The following is a 21,486-nucleotide window of genomic DNA, read 5'->3' on the forward strand; positions in this document are numbered from 1 at the left end:
AGACAAGAAAGTACAATGTCAAACTTATAATCACTCTAATAAAGAACAATACATTATACATTCAAAGGGGGTTACAGCAAAATTTACACCTCCCACTTTCCAATACCTAATCCTAGCTAGGTTAGACTCCAGCTAGGAAGGCAGGGACTATGCTTACCAATCCTTTCTGGTCAGTTAGCGGTAGTTCACGATTTCAGGATTCATTGAATTTTGTAGGTTTTGCTTGCCGTACCCCGAACATCGGAGAAAAATTCTTACTGCGCAATCTTCAGTTGGGTTGAGTCCGCTGATGCGGTAAGGCGCGTTTTGGATCTATGGGTTAAGTACCCAGCTTCTTTGGTTAGAAATAGGTTCAAAGTCTCTTAGGGTAATGTTTTCACCTGTTGGTAGTCAGAACTTAGATTGTAGAGTGGAAAGTTTCGATTCTTCCGTTTCTTTCTGTTGAGTTTTGTTTCGAGTTTGGTCGATCGTGGTGGTTTTTCGTTGGTACCACGTTGGCTGTGGTCGGTTGCTGCCACGATGGTGATGTTCTTCCTTCCTTCAGGACTTTAGGACTTCGAGGCTGGAGCAGTTAGTTTACAACTGTTGCGTTGGTTTCTCTCCCTTCTTGATGACATAAGAGTAGTATGCTGCTAGGTATAGTATGGCATCTGGCATAGTATGGCATACCCTCTGTTAAAACAGGGGGCCAGTTATATGGTTTGAGTTGTCCTCATCTTCGCACCAAATCAGTCCAGAATTCTTTGTTTAAGTTTGGTGGGCTTGACCTTTCTTTGTAATATTTTGGCGGGCCCGTTAAAAGTTAATATGTCTTGGGTGAGTTGCCCTTCTAAATCTGTTTCATGATGGAAATATTAGCTTGGTAATCGCAATGTCCTTTTGTGCTTGGTTTTTGCATACAGGCCGTAGTGGGCCCTTTGTTCTTATTCATGTTGAAGATGGCTTTTCTCGGTTCAATGCAATGGCTGGCCATCTCTGAGTTATTGTTGTAATGTAAATGTCTCTTGTGAAGAAGGGTTTTTGAGTATCCATTTCTCCAGACAATTTACCTTAGTCCCAGCACCCAGACAGTTCCAATAATCAAGTGGGCTTCTTTAGTTCCTTAGACCCGCTCACTGACTTGAGTTTGTCTTGTAAAAGTCCAAAATTCGCTTAAAGTTCCTAGTTTCTTCCATAAGCACTTTAGGATTTCAAACTTTCCGGTAGATCGTCCCAAATTAAATTTCCTTTCATATGAGCCCAAACACTGGAGGCAGGGGAGGGGGAGAGGGGGTGGGGGAGCCGGGGGAGCAGGGGTTCCCGTGAATTTTGACCTTTCAGTCACAACAGTTTAAAATGTTTAAAATGTTACACGCTACTGGTTCACATAACACATTTAAGAATGACAAACAATTTTGGTCAAGAGTTGTTATTTAATACAACACAGAATGTCCAAGTTGAATTAAATGTAGGATATTCATTGCTATAAAAAAATTTACATGCAGAAGTAAAACATAACATATTCATTTTAAAATTATTATTTGCAATTTACTGTTAACATGGTTTAACCAAAGCATTAAAAAATTACGTGCAATGCAAGTAATAAAAATTTGCATGCATCAGTAAAATATAAAATATAAAATATAAGCATTAAAACATAAAATATAAAATGCAACTTATTCTTGCTGCAGCCACCAAGCAATTCACTGTTAACATGGTTTAACTAAAACATTCAAGAATTACATGCAATTCAAGAAATTCATTACTCTAATAAAAATTTTCATGTATCAATAATACATAAAATATAAACTGCAACTTACTCTAGCTGCTACCATCGAACTATTCTGGCGTTTTTGGCACTGGTCAGATCCCCTCGCCTCATGGGATGCTGAGGACACAACTGCAGCAAGCTCTGCCCATATTTTCCTATAAACACGGGATGGGGACTTGCCGTGTACATCCCGAGTCAAATCGTCCCACCGGGACTGGACCACGTTCACCAGGTCCTCATTACCCTTGTCACTAAAAGGCTTCGCCCTTTTCTTCGCAGATTCTATTTCCGACATTTTTAATATAAATTTAAATTCAAATTTAGATTATGTAAATTATTTTATTGCTCTGTAAGCACAATTCCATTATCAACTATCCCCATTACTCACACTATCTTCTCCTCTCTCTCTCAAGTTCCTCTCTCTCTCTCTCTCTCTCCAGCCCCTCCCTCCACCTTCTGCCTTCTGCGCATGTGCGGATGACCCCTGACCTCCCGAAACGCGAGAAAGCCAGTTAGCCAGAAAAAAAAACATCCCACACATGCGCAGAATGCCGTTGCTAGGGAACCTTTGGCCTTCCTAGTTCTTTGAGCGATCGTGACCTCGCTGAAAAATCACATTGCTCATTCCACATCGCAGGCCGAAGGCCGAGTGGAAAATCACACACAAAAAAAATGGGCCTTGTACCAGAGATTACGAAGGCTGAGACGTCCTACATCACTGGAAAAAGGCCAATTTTTTCCGCCGATGGCACCTGGTGGAAAGTCTAGCCCTTTAAATCTTACAGACCCACATACCAGTCTATCTGGTGTAGAATTTACCAATATCTCGCAAAGATTCCAGGTACCTTTCCCCTACAGAGGAGAAAAATCCCTTTCTGGGCTTTTAAAATGAGTTTAAAGGGGCAGACGAAGCCTGCGGGGGATAAAAGGGGATGCATTCATGGAGACCCCCCCCCCCTCCCCAATGTTTGGACTCATAAGAAAGGGAATTCAAAATGGACCTAAATTACAGAAGCTTGAGATCCCCTAAACATCTATGGGAAGGAGCATATCAATTTAAAGATTCTACAACATTTTGGCTGCGAAAAAGAGTTACCAAATACAGGAGGTGGGACCAAATTCATGTATTAAGGATCCCAGACTGTCCGGGGGAACTATTCACCCCCTAAGAGATAATCAAATTACCCAATCAAGCACAATGGAAATCATGGTCAGAAAAACTGGACAATCCTAAAACAATGCAAACCCAGTGATAGCACATTCTCACACCCTAATCCAGTTACTGCTGTCAAAGGAGACATTTGAAAATCAATGGACAGACAGTTTAAACAGAGCCCAAGAGATTTGATGGGAGATAACGGAGCCTTTTTTGGGATATATCTATCCCCCAGTTTTACAAGAAAAGACGAGCAGAACACAAAAACTAGCAGAAGACAGGAGAGAAGCAGAGCACAGACTGGAACACAGACACAGACAAGCAGCCTGCTTGCTCTACAGTGAAGAAATGGAATAGTGAAGGAAACTACCAGAACTGATCAGGAACTGATCGAGCACGAAGCCCATGAAACGGAAGGTTGTCAGCAACCAAATTGACAACCACTCTACAATCTACTTCTGAACAGCCAACGGGTGAGAAATTACCTAAAAGGACTAACTAAAACCAAAGAAAGTGGGTACTTATCCCATACATCCGAAACTCAACTTATCGCATCAATGGACGCACCCCAATGGAAGACTACGCAGTCCAAATTACTCTTTTCCGTCCGGGGTGCGGCTCGCCTAGAAGGCCAAGTGCAGCGAACCCCGAAACCGTGATTCACCGGCAACTGTCTAAAGGGATCGGTGAGCATAGCCCCTGAACCCTCCCAGAGCTATAACTTAGTTAGTTAGGGGAATTGGGAGGGGGGAGGCTGGGATAACTTGTGTACATGTATCTGCATTCTCCTCTTTACCCCATTTAGAGTTTAAGCTGTATTCTTTTCCCCACAGGCTGTAATTTGACATTTTATTCAATGTGTTGTACCCTTCAGTGTGTATTGGTCTGTGTGTATTATTAAAGGTGTGCCTTTTACTTCTTTTTAAACACAATAAAGCCATACCTGCTTCCTATCTTGAAACTGATTGTCTGTCCAAGTCTGTCACAGTCCCCTCATAATTCCAGTGTCTAGAACCAAAGGTGTGGGAGTGATTCGGAACCGCTCATATAAGGTCAGAAGGGAAAGCTGACCCTCTGCAAACCACCCCTTACATCTGCAATATTGATAGGTCAGGTGATTTGACATGGCAAAACATCCCGTTAGTGCACGCAGTTATGAAGTAGAAGACACAATTGCACCACAGGGAAAATAAAATTATCTTAATTGGTATGCTAATTTGTTGTGAGACATGATGTGAATGAAGATAGAATAAGATAATTGAGGAGACGTATTATTGTATCCATATAACCCAGCGGGCAAGGACAGGGATGCATTATTAGGGCGGGTGTCTGGGCACATGTACAGATAACTGCTGTGCATTGTATGCTTCAGACACAAGTGAATGTATTGCACATTAGAGACTGCTATATTGCTCTTGTTGAGGGATTGGTTGGATTTGAAGATATGTCTTTTAGCTCTTGATCAGAGTCGTCTCCTGACACTGTACCCTGAAGCAAATAGTCCTAATCTTATTTAACCACCCTATTCCAATTACCTTCAACCCATTTTCTTTCATCCATCTATGCAATCTATTATTGAACATTGACAGTTTCTGACTCAGGAAGTGAATTCGACATCCATACAACTCTCAGTGAAAAGAAGTTTTTCCTGCCCTCTGTTATAAATCTCTGAGATTTGATTTTGTATCAACAGGCCTTGATTCCCTTAAGTATTGCAGTCTGTTGCTATCCACCCTGTCCCAACTTTCACAGTTTTAAATATGTCTATCATATTGCCCTGTAATCTGCGTTGTTCAAAGGATATATCCCCAACTTTTGAGGAAAAGTGGAGGGCAGAGAAACCCAAGAAAAATAACAAAAAGGGCGATTGTACAGCAAAATTCTAAAAGGACAAAGGGTGTTAAAAAAACAAGCCTGAAGGCTTTGTGTCTTAATGCAAGGAGTATCCGTAATAAGGTGGATGAATTAACTGTGCAAATAGATGTTAACAAATATGATGTGATTGGGATTACAGAGACGTGGCTCCAGGATGATCAGGGCTGGGAACTCAACATCCAGGGGTATTCAACATTCAGGAAGGATAGAATAAAAGGAAAAGGAGGTGGGGTAGCATTGCTGGTTAAGGAGGAGATTAATGCAATAGTTAGGAAGGACATTAGCTTGGATGATGTGGAATCTATATGGGTAGAGCTGCAGAACACCAAAGGGCAAAAAACGTTAGTGGGAGTTGTGTACAGTTGTCTCCAAACAGTAGTAGTGATGTTGGGGAGGGCATCAGACAGGAAATTAGGGGTGCATGCAATAAAGGTGTAGCAGTTATAATGGGTGACTTTAATATGCACATAGATTGGGCTAGCCAAACTGGAAGCAATACGGTGGAGGAGGATTTCCAGGAGTGCATAAGGGATGGTTTTCTAGACCAATATGTCGAGGATCCAACTAGGGGGGAGGCCATCTTAGACTGGGTGTTGTGTAATGAGAGAGGATTAATTAGCAATCTCGTTGTGCGAAGCCCCTTGGGGAAGAGTGACCATAATATGGTGGAATTCTGCATTAGGATGGAGAATGAAACAGTTAATTCAGAGACCATGGTCCAGAACTTAAAGAAGGCGAACTTTGAAGGTATGATGCGTGAATTGGCTAGGATAGATTGGAGAATGATACTTAAGGGGTTGACTGTGGATGGGCAATGGCAGATATTTAGAGACCGCATGGATGAACTACAACAATTGTACATTCTTGTCTGGCGTAAAAATAAAAAAGGAAAAGTGGCTCAACCGTGGCTATCAAGGGAAATCAGGGATCGTATTAAAGCCAAGGAAGTGGCATACAAATTGGCCAGAAATTGCAGCGAACCCGGGGACTGGGAGAAATTTAGAACTTAGCAGAGGAGGACAAAGGGTTTGATTAGGGCAGGGAAAATGGAGTACGAGAAGAAGCTTGCAGGGAACATTAAGACGGATTGCAAATGTTTCTATAGATATGTGAAGAGAAAAAGGTTAGTAAAGACAAACGTAGGTCCCCTGCAGTCAGAATCAGGGGAAGTCATAACGGGGAACAAAGAAATGGCGGACCAATTGAACAAGTACTTTGGTTCGGTATTCACTAAGGAGGACACAAACAACCTTCCGGATATAAAAGGGGTCAGAGGGTCGAGAAAGGAGGAGGAACTGAGGGAAATCCTTATTAGTTGGGAAATTGTGTTGGGGAAATTGATGGGATTGAAGGCTGATAAATCGCCAGGGCCTGATGGACTGCATCCCAGAGTACTTAAGGAGGTGGCCTTGGAAATAGCAGAAGCATTGACAGTCATTTTCCAACATTCCATTGACTCTGGATCAGCTCCTATGAAGTGGAGGGTAGCCAATGTAACCCCACTTTTTAAAAAAGGAGGGAGAGAGAAAACAGGGAATTATAGATCGGGCAGCCTGACATCGGTAGTGGGTAAAATGATGGAATCAATTATTAAGGATGTCATCGCAGTGCATTTGGAAAGAGGTGACATGATAGGTCCAAGTCAGCATGGATTTGTGAAAGGGAAATCATGCTTGACAAATCTTCTGGAATTTTTTGAGGATGTTTCCAGTAGAGTGTACAAGGGAGAACCAGTTGATGTGGTATATTTGGACTTTCAGAAGGCTTTCGACAAGGTCCCACACAAGAGATTAATGTGCAAAGTTAAAGCACATGGGATTGGGGGTAGTGTGCTGACGTGGATTGAGAACTGGTTGTCAGACAGGAAGCAAAGAGTAGGAGTAAATGGGGACTTTTCAGAATGGCAGGCAGTGACTAGTGGGGTACCGCAAGGTTCTGTGCTGGGGCCCCAGCTGTTTACACTGTACATTAATGATTTAGACGAGGGTATTAAATGTAGTATCTCCAAATTTGCGGATGACACTAAGTTGGTTGTCAGTGTGAGCTGCGAGGAGGATGCTATGAGGCTGCAGAGTGACTTGCATAGGTTAAGTGAGTGGGCAAATGCATGGCAGATGAAGTATAATGTGGATAAATGTGAGGTTATCCACTTTGGTGGTAAAAACAGAGAGACAGACTATTATCTGAATGGTGACAGATTAGGAAAAGGGGAGGTGCAACGAGACCTGGGTGTCATGGTACATCAGTCATTGAAGGTTGGCATGCAGGTACAGCAGGCGGTTAAGAAAGAAAATGACATGTTGGCCTTCATAGCAAGGGGATTTGAGTACAGGGGCAGGGAGGTGTTGCTACAGTTGTACAGAGCCTTGGTGAGGCCACACCTGGAGTATTGTGTACAGTTTTGGTCTTCTAACCTGAGGAAGGACATTCTTACTATTGAGGGAGTGCAGCGAAGGTTCACCAGACTGATTCCCGGGATGGCGGGACTGACCTATCAAGAAAGACTGGATCAACTGATCTTGTATTCACTGGAGTTCAGAAGAATGAGAGGGGACCTCATAGAAACGTTTAAAATTCTGACGGGGTTAGACAGGTTAGATGCAGGAAGAATGTTCCCAATGTTGGGGAAGTCCAGAACCAGGGGTCACAGTCTAAGGATAAGGGGTAAGCCATTTAGGACCGAGATGAGGAGAAACTTCTTCACCCAGAGAGTGGTGAACCTGTGGAATTCTCTACCACAGAAAGTTGTTGAGGCCAATTCACTAAATATTTTCAAAAAGGAGTTAGATGAAGTCCTTACTACTAGGGGGATCAAGGGGTATGGTGAGAAAGCAGGAATGAGGTACTGAAGTTGCATGTTCAGCCATGAACTCATTGAATGGTGGTGCAGGCTAGAAGGGCCGAATGGCCTACTCCTGCACCTATTTTCTATGTTTCTATGTTTATATCAGTCTTCTATTTCTCCCTTCTACCAGTGTTCAGTTCACCCCCTCTATAACCCTTTCACAGCTCAACCTGCCAATTCTCAACACAATTCACTGATGCCCCGGCGCATACAAAATCAATGAAGTTCATCCTGAGAAGTCAATGATTCCTGTCAGTCACATATTGCTGTAACTAACAATTACTCCCTCAGTTACAGTCATTTTAGAATGAATGGCATTTCAACTGTTAGCTGTTCAGTGATTCCCAGTAAAATTGAATAAGTGCCTGCTACAAAAATACATGAATTAAATGTAATTAGAAATGATGGAAAGTCCAAGTAAAAGTTGGAAGAATAACTGTGAAACTTCTCCCTCTCTCCCGCCTCAAGATCAAAGAGTACAATTTACACTATTATTATTGAACAATGATACTGACAATCTAAAGTTAACTGTTTAATTCACAAATCCTTTGTTTGCAACGATGCTCGATGGGATTATGGATTGGAGAATCGGTGCGACAGCGTTTCGTCGTATATCTGATCTGCACTTCCTGTGAGCACGACAAAGCGCAATCAGTGGATGTGCCATACTTTATGCATGGTTCCACTGATACTCAAACACTCTCCTCATTTTCTCCCAGTAATTGGTCAACCTTTATGATAACCGTTTATATTGAGTTGTTATTTTCACTGCAGTGTCCAGTTATCATGCCTGTGAAAGGTTCCCAAAAATTCCCATGAGTCCCTCTCCCTGAAAATTAAAGAAAAGCTCCTCTTGGACTGTTAAAAATGAGCTTTGGATTTTTCAAGTGGAGATCTAAGTTTTAAAAGGAAAAAGGCAAAAGGGGGCCAACCTCATGGAACCTCCCCACCCCCCGAATGTTTGGACTTTTTGAAAAGAGAATTCAAAATGGGCCTTAATTACAGAAGCCTGAGATCCCCTAAACATCTATGGGAAGGAGCATATCAATTTTAAGATTCTACAACATTTTGGCTGCGAAAAAGAGTTACCGAATACAGGAGGTGGGGCTAACCTCTGTGAAGCAAATTCATGTATTAAGGATCGCAGACTGTCTGGGGGAACTATGCAACACCAATTCACCCCCTAAGAGATAATCAAATTACCAGCCATTATCTAAACTACAGAACTCATCCAAAATATGCAAGAAATTAATTACCCAATCAACCACTATGGAAATCATGGGCGCAACTAGATGGTCAGGAAACTGGACAATCCAAAACAATGCAAAACCAGTGATAGCATATTATCACAACCTAATCGAGTTACTGCTGACTAGTCCACCAAAAGCACTGACAAAGGAGACATTTGAAAATCAATGGACAGAACAGTTTAAACAAAGCCCAAGAACTGATTTGGCACAAAGATAAGGAAGCCTGTTTTAGTATAATTGAAGGCCTGTTCTGGCAGTTAGGGGTACTTCTTGAGACACTATTAATGTAGCAGCCTCGTTGCATAAGTTTGACACCAGCCTCGAAAAGTGGGACCCCGAAACATCGGTGAAAGGAATCTCTAAAACCCAGAAGGACAGCACCACTACAGCAAACAGGCTTTCAAAATGACTATCGGAAAGTTTCGGACTATCGCGACCAATCAAACAGTCAACCGGACCCAACCCAACAAAACCAAAGAAAACCGAAGATCTTTCCACTCTACAAGCTGGCTCTACGCTACCAAGGGGTAAAACATTATCTAACGGAACTTTTAAGACCACCCTGACCAAGGAAAAGTGAATACTCTCCCCACAAGTCCAATACGCACCTTACCGCATCAGCGGACTCAGCCCAACTGAAGAAGTGACGCAGGTTGAAGTCCCCAACGAGGTCTGGGGTACAGACTACAGAACCCGGACAACTAAGGTGAACCCCAGAGTTTGGAACAGGACCAGGACAACTAAGGCCAACCCCGGAGTTGGAACTGTCAAAAGGGAATTGGTGAGCATGATCCCTGAAACCCCAGAGTTCTAACCTAGCTAGATAGTGGGTCTGGGAGGTTGGGTTTTTCTTACTGTTCCTACCTGTTGATGTTCTTGTGTGTTTTTCCCTTCCAGGTTTAGTGCATTAGTATTTTGGGAGGTGGGAGGACTGTGTTCTTTTAATCTGTTATATGTGTTATGTGTTCTTCCCAAATATAGAGCATTTGAGTTGCCATTTCTCCCTATTTGTACCTGATTACTGTGATTATTAAAAACGTGCCCTTTTGCTCTGTGTGAACACAATAAAACCGGTTTTGCATCCTACCCAACTGACTCTGTCTCAGTTTCTCACAACCCCCAAATCAGTCCACAGTCGAGAATCCAGGGTGTGGGGCGCCTCGAAAACGCCAAGGAATGAGAGAAACCTGACCAAAACACCACCCCCTACACCTGTGACAATAGTTTAAGAAATAGGAGCAGGAGTAGGCCAATTGGCCCCTCGAGCCTGCCCTGCCATTCAGTAAGATCATGGCTGACCTTCTACCTCAACTCCACCTTCCTGAACTATCCCCGTATCCCTTGAATTCCTTAATATTTAAAAATCTATCAATCTCTGTCTTGAATATACTAAACAACTGAGTCTCTATAGCTCTCTGGGGTAGAGAATCCCAAAGATTCACCACCCTCTGAGTGAAAACATTTCTCCTCATCTCAGTCCTGAATGGCCGACCCCTTATTCTGAGACTATGACAGCCCCGCCCCCCCTCACCCACTTCTAGATTCCCCAGCCAGGAGAAACAGCCTCTCAGCATCTACCCTGCCAAGCCCTGTAAGAATTTTGTATGTTTCAATAACATCAACTCTCATTCTTCTAAACTCTAGAGAATATAAGGCGAGTCTACTCAATCTCTCCTCATAGGACAATCCCCCCATCGCAGGAATCAGTCTGGTGAACCTTAGTTGCACTCCCTCTATGGCAAGTATATCCTTCCTTAGGTAAGGAGACCAAAACTGTGCACAATACTCCAGGGGTGGTCTCACAAGAGCCCTATATAATTGCAGCAAGATATTTTAGGGACGCAATTGCCCAATGCCTGAAACGAGTCGCAGCTCCCATTTCCGATGTGTTCCGCCTGCCCCAAAGCATGGGTGGCCAATTCTGAGAAATTCAGCACTTCGTGCATTTTTTTGAAGTGGGGCGGAAGTGGCCTCATCATTGGGGTGGAAGTGGGGGCGGGTCAGAGTAGCCGAAGCCGCATGTCATCAATGTCCCTTGCCGTCAGTTAAAGGGGAGGGCCGCTGCGAAATCTGCAGCCACTTTAGTGGCAAACACTGGGCCACCAGGGAGGGTTTCGGCCGGGGGTGCCAGGCTGTCTGTTGGCGGCCCGGCCGAACCCATGGCCATTATTGTTGGCCCAACCTAGCAGTCAGCCGAGCAAAGAAAATAACATGGCATTACTGGCAGCACCACCTCCCCCTTAAAGTACGTCACTGCTAGACTGGCCATTGAAATTCATGTAAGGGAGTAAAGTTGCTGTACTTACCCACTAATCATCTACTTAACATGCCAGCTAAAGTTAGGGCTGGTAAATTCAGGAGTAAGTGAATTTTTAATGGTGTGATGATAAGTCATAATTACAACCAAATAACCTCTCTGGCACTGAAAATTTAATTTTACAAGTGTGGACTCTCATCCCTTCAGGATTTACATAGTTTTGGAGATTTAATGCCCCAGATATAAAATGGTCTCTCGCCCCCTGCTATATCGCCTCACGCTGACAACGCCAGCAAGAGCAGGCATTGTGAACTTGGCTGGCCGCTTGGGGAGTGGTAATTAAAGGGAATGCTTTTCAGCTAGCACAAGCTTTATTATTTGCAGCAGTCTGGTGCCTGCACTAAGTTTTTGATGTTTCACTAGTGCAAGATGTCCAAGCTCTCCACTTTGTGAGAGTGCTTGGATCTGTAATGGCAGTCGCGCAGGTCGCCTTGCAAAACAGAACTACCGACACCTAGCTTGTGCAGCATCGTTGGCCCTTCCCTTTAAGCTAGGGAAGCAGCCTCTCATTCCATTAAAAATGACCTCAAAATTATGTAGAGCTCTGCTGCTACCACACCACTCTAGGGGCTAGACTTACCCAAGAGCCCCTCAACGCCCGATTGCCCACCCAGAAAAACCGGTAACGTTTGATAAGTAATTGTTTTAGGGCGCTTCCGAAGGCAAAGGCACCTGCAGCACATATGTATGTACGTGTGTATACAATGGCTGCTAGATATTAAATGGCTGCCAGAGAATTTGCAAGGCATCAGGGGAACTCAACTGGCTGATTTGACTACATTCCTCGGTAACGGATACAACTGTGTTTCTCACACAGGCACACACAATGGTACAGAATGGAACTCTGTAATTGTATTAAGATAAGAAAGCTAGGCTCAGGCAGAACCCAAGGACAGTAGAGATAAGGGGGTCTGGAGAACATCACAAGGGCATGAGATGATCACGCAGTCCCCTGATGACTGGGGGGGGCCAACCCCATTGGTCCAGAAGAATCAATTTGTAATCTATACTCATTATGATTGGATTGTGTCCAGCCGAAGTAGGCTGTGTAACTGTAGCAAACTGTTGTAAAACATATAAGTATCAATGAATTCCTTTGTTCGGTGGAGAGAAGTGTCTGGAGTAACCCAGAGGCTTCATCCCCGCCGGCATAATAAAGCCCGTTTTGAAATTGGAACCGACCCAGAGTGGCGAGTGATTCTTCCAGGAAAACATTTGCGTGAACAGTAATGCTGGCAAAAATTTACACTTTTAAGTTAAAACTAATTAAAACTAATCGCCCGGCAAGAAAATGGGCCTGATACCATTATTCTCGGCGATTTTCTTGGTGGTGAAGGGGAAACTAAGAACAACAGGCATTTTTTAAAAAATTTCGTCCGAGGCTGCGGTTGGGCCTAGGGAGGGGGGAAAACGTTAAAAAAAATTCACAAAAAAAAAGTTAAAAAACATTCCCAAGACACTTTTACACATAATCGCCATTTTAAAATTAAAAAATAAATAAATAATGAACCTTTAACTTACCTTTCTTTGCAGAGTACTCACCTACCGCCCTGGTTAAACAGCTTTCACAGGGCGGTTCCCTTGGCGATCTGGACAGGCTTCTGTTGAGGCCAAACTTACGCCCTGGCGATTTTCTCGGCGGTGCACGTCGGCAGTTTGGTCTTGGCGGCCGCTTTCAAATGTGGCCGATACCATTAAAAAACTAAAGGGGAAACTTTCGCAGGGGCGGAAAAACAGCTGTAACAGCCGAAAAAAAATGAGAGGAAAGTTTAGCCCTCGGACCTTAACGTCCTAAGAGAAGTGGTTCGTGTTTAATTTAGTGCTCCACATCCTTTTTGGAGTGCTAAAACTGAATATAGATGGAGGAAAGAATGGTTAGTGCCTGGGGCTACTTTTTCAACTTTTCAATATTAATCTCTAGCCTCCAATCTAAAAACCCAAGCTCATTGGCGTTGCACTGAAAAGATGGACCAATATCGGGTGAGGTCGAAATGCAAGAAATGATTGCCACAGGCTTTTTTCACTGCTGAAAGGGAAGGTTCATCAATGCTGCAGTACCTCATTTGTCAGCATTGTTGGGTGTGAAGCTGCCTCACCAACCATAAAAAGGACAAAGAGAAGGAACACTTATTTACAAATCCTGATGACTGTTCACCGCCCCAGGGAGAGAGCCTTGTGGTTTTCCGAGGAAGTTTTGAAGACATTGGTCTTAACACTGGAGAGAAGGCGGCAGGTCCTGTACTTGGCAACTCGCAGGAGGCCTTTGCCACAAGTCGACCAGACGATGTGGAGCGAGGTGGCACACCATGTCACGGACAGCACTGTGGTCCCCAGGACCCACACCCAGTGCAGGAGGAAGTTTAACGAGTTCACACGGGTGGTCAGGATGAGTGAAGAGATTGCAAAGTTTCTGTTTAAAGAATGGACTCAAGTGAATATTTCATGGATTTTATTTTGTCTGAGGTTATTTTCCCTGTGCTGGTTTTTGTTAAACTCCAGACACCGCACGGCAGTTAGCTGTGACAAAAGAACTGTTAGTCATCCATTGACAAAAGAGCTGTCGGCCAGGAAGTGGGAGGTGGGGGGGGGGTGTTGCCATTGACAAAGCCACTCTAATATGCAAAAGCATTTCTCACCTCCATCTCAGAAGAAAGGCAGAACAATGAACCCACTAGCCTGGCCAGCCAAAGAGCAGCCGAGTCTTTCCTAACACAAAGACTGAGAGAGTTGCCCAGATTAAGGGCAATACACATGGGTGGGGTGGCCCATCACTGACTAACTACCCGTGCTTAGAAACAAAGGGGTTTTAAAAGATTGGCGGGAAAGATAGGGGTAGCAAGACTACCATAAAGACAAGGTCTTTCCACTTTATTTTTAGCTTGGAGCTTGGAGTGAAGCTTGGAGCTTGCATCGAGAGAGAGCTCTCTCCCTCTCGCTCTCACTCCACCAAGCTCGATGTACCAGAGGAAGAAGCCGCAGTTCCACAGAAGAAGCCACCGAGACTGAAAACCAGCAGGCAGCAACTTCCCACAGTGAGGAAACCAACTGTGTGTGTAGTGGTGAGTATGATCGTGAATGACCCAAGCTGGGTGAGACTAAGGGCTCATGGTTTTCTCAGAACTGAAACTTTTCAGGGCTATTCTGGTGAGGAAGCTTCGACTGGGTAATTTGTTGGTAGGGGTGAAGTTAGAAGCCACCAGGGAATTACTGCATGTTACTAGATCTCATTTCTGGACTGTATGTATGCTGTTTGCAACCTGGATTTTATTCTCCACAGAGACAGTGATTTCATTTAGTAGTGCATGTTTTAGCCAGTGTATGTTCGACCAAATAAATATAAGTATGATTTTTCACCGAAGCATTCCTGTCCGTGACTCATTTAATTTACACTCTGAATAATAATTCCTGGGTCTAGAACTTTCGTAAGGCAGGGGCGATTCGAACTGTCCGTCTAGCAATTGGGCTAGGGTCAAAAACCGCTTACAAGGCTTCAACAAATGCTAGATACCACCATCTGTACCACAAACATCACACAATGCTCAATGGTCTACACCCCCAGCACTCACCCACCAACAATCTCTCCCCAACACTCACACCTGGAATGGTGACAGATTAGGAAAAGGGGAGGTGCAAAGAGACCTGGGTGTCATGGTACATCAATCATTGAAGGTTGGCATGCAGGTACAGCAGGCGGTTAAGAAAGCAAATGGCATGTTGGCCTTCATAGCGAGGGGATTTGAGTACAGGGGCAGGGAGGTGTTGCTACAATTGTACAGGGCCTTGGTGAGGCCACACCTGGGGTATTGTGTACAGTTTTGGTCTCCTAACTTGAAGTAGGACATTCTTGCTATTGAGGGAGTGCAGCGAAGGTTCACCAGACTGATTCCCGGGATGGCGGGACTGACCTATCAAGAAAGACTGGATCAACTGGGCTTGTATTCACTGGAGTTCAGAAGAATGAGAGGGGACCTCATAGAAACGTTTAAAATTCTGACGGGGTTAGACAGGTTAGATGCAGGAAGAATATTCCCAATGTTGGGGAAGTCCAGAACCAGGGGACACAGTCTAAGGATAAGGGGGAAGCCATTTAGGACTGAGATGAGGAGGAATTTCTTCACCCAGAGAGTGGTGAGCCTGTGGAATTCTCTACCACAGAAAGTTGTTGAGGCCAATTCACTAAATATATTCAAAAAAGAGTTAGATGAAGTCCTTACTACTAGGGGAATCAAGGGGTATGGTGAGAAAGCAGGAATGGGGTACTGAAGTTGCATGTTCAGCCATGAACTCATTGAATGGCGATGCAGGCTAGAAGGGCCGAATGGCTTACTCCTGCACCTATTTTCTATGTTTCTATGTTTCTATGAACCTTCGCTGCACGCACTCAATAGCAAGAATGTCCTTCCTCAGGTTACGAGACCAAAATTGTACACAATACTCCAGGTGTGGCCTCACCAAGGCTCTGTACAACTGTAGCAACACCTCCCTGCCCCTGTACTCAAATCCCCTCGATATGAAGGCCAACATGCCATTTGCTTTCTTAACCACCTGCTGTACCTGCATGCCAACCTTCAATGACTGATGTACCATGACACCCAGGTCTCGATGCACCTCCCCTTTTCCTAATCTGTCACCATTCAGATAATAGTCTGTCTCACTGTTTTTACCACCAAAGTGGATAACCTCACATTTATCCACATTATACTTCATCTGCCATGCATTTGCCCACTCATCTAACCTATCCAAGTCACTCTGCAGCCTGATAGCATCCTCCTCGCAGCTCACACTGCCACCCAACTTAGTGTCATCTGCAAATTTGGAGATACTACATTTAATCCCCTCGTTCAAATCATTAATGTACAGTGTAAACAGCTGGGGCCCCAGCACAGAACTTTGCGGTACCACACTAGTCACTGACTGCCATTCTGAAAAGTCCCCATTTACTCCTACTCTTTGCATCCTGTCTGACAACCAGTTCTCAATCCATGTCAGCACACTACCCCCAATCCCATGTGCTTTAACTTTGCACATTAATCTCTTGTGTGGGACCTTGTCGAAAGCCTTCTGAAAGTCCAAATATACCACATCAACTGGTTCTCCCTTGTCCACTCTACTGGAAACATCCCCAAAAAATTCCAGAAGATTTGTCAAGCAGGATTTCCCTTTCACAAATCCATGCTGACTTGGACCTATCATGTCACCTCTTTCCAAATGCACTGCGATGACATCCTTAATAATTGATTCCATCATTTTACCCACTACCGATGTCAGGCTGACCGGTCTATAATTCCCTGTTTTCTCTCTCCCTCCTTTTTTAAAAAGTGGGGTTACATTGGCTACCCTCCACTCAATAGAAACTGATCCAGAGTCAATGGAATGTTGGAAAATGACTGTCAATGCATCCGCTATTTCCAAGACCACCTCCTTAAGTACTCTGGGATGGAGTCCATCAGGCCCTGGGGATTTATCGGCCTTCAATCCCATCAATTTCCCCAGCACAATTTCCCGACTAATAAGGATTTCCCTCAGTTCCTCCTCCTTACTAGACCCTCTGACCCCTTTTATATCCGGAAGGTTGTTTGTGTCCTCCTTAGTGAATACCGAACCAAAGTACTTGTTCAATTGGTCCGCCATTTCTTTGTTCCCCGTTATGACTTCCCCTGATTCTGACTGCAGGAGACCTACGTTTGTCTTTACTAACCTTTTTCTCTTCACATATCGATAGAAACATTTGCAATCCGTCTTAATGTTCCCTGCAAGCTTCTTCTCGTACTTCATTTTCCCTACCCTAATCAAACCCTTTGTCCTCCTCTGCTGAGTTCTAAATTTCTCCCAGTCCCCTGGTTCGCTGCTATTTCTGGCCAATTTGTATGCCACTTCCTTGGCTTTAATACTATCCCTGATTTCCCTTGATAGCCACGGTTGAGCCACCTTCCCTTTTTTATTTTTACGCCAGACAGGAATGTACAATTGTTGTAGTTCATCCATGCGGTCTCTAAATGTCTGTCATTGCCCATCCACAGTCAACCCCTGAAGTATCATTCGCCAATCTATCCTAGCCAATTCACACCTCATACCTTCAAAGTTCGCCTTCTTTAAGTTCTGGACCATGGTCTCTGAATTAACTGTTTCATTCTCCATCCTAATGCAGTATTCCACCATATTATGGTCACTCTTCCCCAAGGGGCCTCGCACAACGAGATTGCTTATTAATTCTCTCTCATTACACAACACCTAGTCTAAGATGGCCTACCCCTAGTTGGTTCCTCGACATATTGGTCTAGAAAACCATTCCTTATGCACTCCAGGAAATCCTCCTCCACCTTATTGCTTCCAGTTTGGTTAGCCCAATCTATGTGCATATTAAAGTCACCCATTATAACTGCTGCACCTTTATTGCATGCACCCCTAATTTCCTGTCTGATGCCCTCCCCAACATCACTACTACTGTTTGGAGGTCTGTACACAACTCCCACTAATGTTTTTTGCCCTTTGGTGTTCTGCAGCTCTACCCATATAGAGTCCACAACATCCAAGCTAATGTCCTTCCTAACTATTGCATTAATTTCCTCCTTAACCAGCAATGCTACACCACCTCCTTTTCCTTTTATTCTATCTTTCCTGAATGTTGAATACCCCTGGATGTTAAGTTCCCAGCCCTGATCATCCTGAGCCACGTCTCTGTAATCCCAATCACATCATATTTCTTAACATCTATTTGCACAGTTAATTCATCCACCTTATTACGGATACTCCTTGCATTAAGACACAAAGCCTTCAGGCTTGTTTTTTTAACACCCTTTGTCCTTTTAGAATTTTGCTGTACAGTGGCCATTTTTGTTCTTTGCCTTGGGTTTCTCTGCCCTCCATTTTACTCATCTTCTTTCTGTCCTTTGCTTTTGTCTCCTTTTTGTTTCCCTCTGTCTCCCTGCATTGGTTCCCATCCCCCTGCCATATTAGTTTAACTCCTCCCCAACAGCACTAGCAAACACTCCCCCGAGGACATTGGTTCCGGTCCTGCCCAGGTGCAGACCGTCCGGTTTGTACTGGTCCCACCTTCCCCAGAACCAGTTCCAATGCCCCAGGAATTTGAATCCCTCCCTGCTGCACCACTGCTCAAGCCACATATTCATCTGCGCTATGCTGCGATTCCTACTCTGACTATCACGTGGCACTGGTAGCAATCCCGAGATTACTACTTTTGAGGTCCTACTTTTTAATTTAGCTCCTAGCTCCTTAAATTCGTTTTGTAGGACCTCATCCGTTTTTTACCTATGTCGTTGGTACCAATGTGCACCATGACAACTGGCTGTTCTCCCTCCCTTTTTAGAATGTCCTGCACCCGCTCCGAGACATCCTTGACCCTTGCACCAGGGAGGCAACATACCATCCTGGAGTCTTGGTTGCGGCCGCAGAAACGCCTATCTATTCCCCTTACAATTGAATCCCCTTTCACTATCGCTCTCCCACTCTTTTTCCAGCCCTCCTGTGCAACAGAGCCAGCCACAGTGCCATGAACTTGGCTGCTGCTGCCCTCCCCTGATGACTCATCCCCCCCAACAGTACCCAAAGCAGTGTATCTGTTTTGCAGTGTGATGACCACAGGGGACCCCTGCACTACCTTCCTTGCACTGCTCTTCCTGCTGGTCTTCCATTCCCTATCTGGCTGTGGACCCTTTACCTGCGGTACGACCAACTCGCTACATGTGCTACTCACGTCATTCTCAGCATCGTGGATGCTCCAGAGTGAATCCACCCGCAACTCCAACTCCGCAATGCGGTCCGTCAGGAGTTGGAGGCAGATACACTTCCCGCACACATAGTCGTCAGGAACACTGGTGTCGTCCCTGAGTTCCCACATGGTACAGGCGGAGCATAACACGTGACCGAGCTGTCCTGCCATAATTTAACCCTTAGATAAACAACAACAAGGCTAAAGTTTACTCACTGTTATAGAAGAGAAAAAAGAAAAACTACTCACCAATCACCAGCCAATCACTTACCCCCTTGGCTGTGACGTCAACTTACTGTTTCTTTCTACTTCTTTTTTGCCTTCTCCCTGTAGCTGCACTCGTACGCCTCTCGCCGACCCCGGAACTCACGCCTCTCCATGCACCTCCGACGCTGCTCCCGACTGCCGCCGCGTTGGGTCTTTATAGGCCTCTCGCCGACCCCGGAACTCACGCCTCTCCACGCACCTCCTCGACGCTGCTCCCGACTGCCGCCGCGTTGGGCCTTTATAGGCCTCTCGCCGATCCCGGAACTCACGCCTCTCCACGCACCTCCTCGACGCTGCTCCCGACTGCCGCCGCGTTGGGCCATTATAGGCCTCTCGCCGACCCCGGAACTCACGCCTCTCCACGCACCTCCGACACTGCTCCTGACTGCCGCCGCGTTGGGCCTTTATAGGCCTCTCGCCGACCCCAGAACTCACGCCTCTCCACGCACCTCCTCGACGCTACCCAATGATGTGCCTAATGGCAGCATGGCTTGTATTATATGAGTGCTGGGCACGAGTGTCAGGGTTGTGGAGGGGAGTCATGAGCCAGGTGGTGAGCGGATAGCCCTTATCTCCGAGCAGGCACCCAAGAGCTTGATGTGGTGGCTGGAAGAGTGCTGGCACAGGATGAAGGCATTGTGGCTGCTGCCAGGATAGCGGGCATTGACATTAAGGATTTTCTGTGTGTGGGCGTACACCAACTAAAGACAGGTATGGTAGCACAGTGGCGTGTTACTGGACTAGTAAGCCGGCGACAAGGACTAATGATCCAGAGACCCGAGTTCAAATCCTAGTTAATTTAATAAATCTGGAATAAAAAGCTAGTGTCAGTAATGGTGACCATGAAACTATTGGATTGTTGCAAAAACCAATCTGGTTCACCAATGTACTTTAGGGAAGGAAATCTGCCGTCCTTACCTGGTCTGGCCTATATGTGACTCCAGTTCCACAGCAATGTGGTTGACCCTTAACTGCCCTCTGAAATGGCCTGGCAAGCCTCACCACCACCTTTTCAAGGGCAACGAGGGATGGACAATAAATGCTGGCCTTGCCAGTGACGCCCACATCCCATGAACGACTAAAGAAAACCTGCACATTAAGTGAGCAAGTGATTTTTAACAAGTGTTGCACTTTGAAGCCTTTCAAATATAATGAGGGAGTTTTGTACTTGCCAGAACATTCCCTGGTACCAAAGAACCTTGAAATGTCAAAGGAAATTTCTTCCAGTAGCAGGAATTACCACTCAAACTGCAAAACCCCGACAAGTTGCGAGTGATTGGTGAGGATCCCTTTAAATATTATCACTGGAGCTGGCTTCCTGCTGCTGCATGCCACCTGAAGCTGTTGTTGTTTTATCCAGCCAGTAAGTACATTGGCTAAAATGAAGTTGGGAGATCGGGTGTTTCCAGTGAGCGTTGCACACTCACTGATGTCATGATCTCTATTATAGCGAACTCCCTGGCGATCGAGAATACCAGCAGCACTACCGGCAACACCGATATACCATGCAGAGCTGGATCCAGCATTAGCTGCCATTACAGATGTCAACGGCACTTTAAACAAAAAAGAAAGACTTGCATTTATATAACGCCTTTCAGGACCACTGGATGTCTCAAAACGCTATACAGTCAACTCAATACTTTTGGAGTGTAGTCACTGTTGTAATGTGGAAAATGCGGCAGCCAACTTGCACACAGCAAGCTCCCACAAACAGCAATGTGATAATGACCAGATAATCATTTTTTTGTTATGTTGATGCAGGGACACTGGGGTGAACCCTCTTACTCTTCTGTGAAATAGTGCCATGGGATCTTTTATATTCACCTGAGGGCAGATGAGGCCTCGGTTTAACATCTCCGGCACAAGCCACACAAATTCCTCCCCCTCAATCTCTGCACGTGATCTCCCATTGTCTTATTTATGCGTCTCGCTGGTTGTATTATTTGTTCAAAAGGAGCATAGGAAGAAGCAGGTGAAGTCATAAAAACAGGTAAAGTGCTACTAAGTTACTCAACTCTGAGCATGTGGTCATTTTGTAGGAACAAACCTGAGAGGAGATATGGTATGGTCTGGGATCACAATAAATGCATTGAAGTGGTTTGATGAACAGGGGAGCAAACATATGAACATACGAATGGTGACAGATTAGGAAAAGGGAGGTGCAACGAGACCTGGGTGTCATGGTTCATCAGTCATTGAAAGTTGGCATGCAGGTACAGCAGGAGCTGAAGAAGGCAAATGACATATTGGCCTTCATAGCGAAAGGATTTGAGTATAGGATCAGGGAGGCCTTACTG

This window comes from Pristiophorus japonicus, chromosome 1, assembly GCF_044704955.1.
Source record: "Pristiophorus japonicus isolate sPriJap1 chromosome 1, sPriJap1.hap1, whole genome shotgun sequence".
Taxonomy (NCBI): Eukaryota; Metazoa; Chordata; class Chondrichthyes; family Pristiophoridae; genus Pristiophorus; species Pristiophorus japonicus.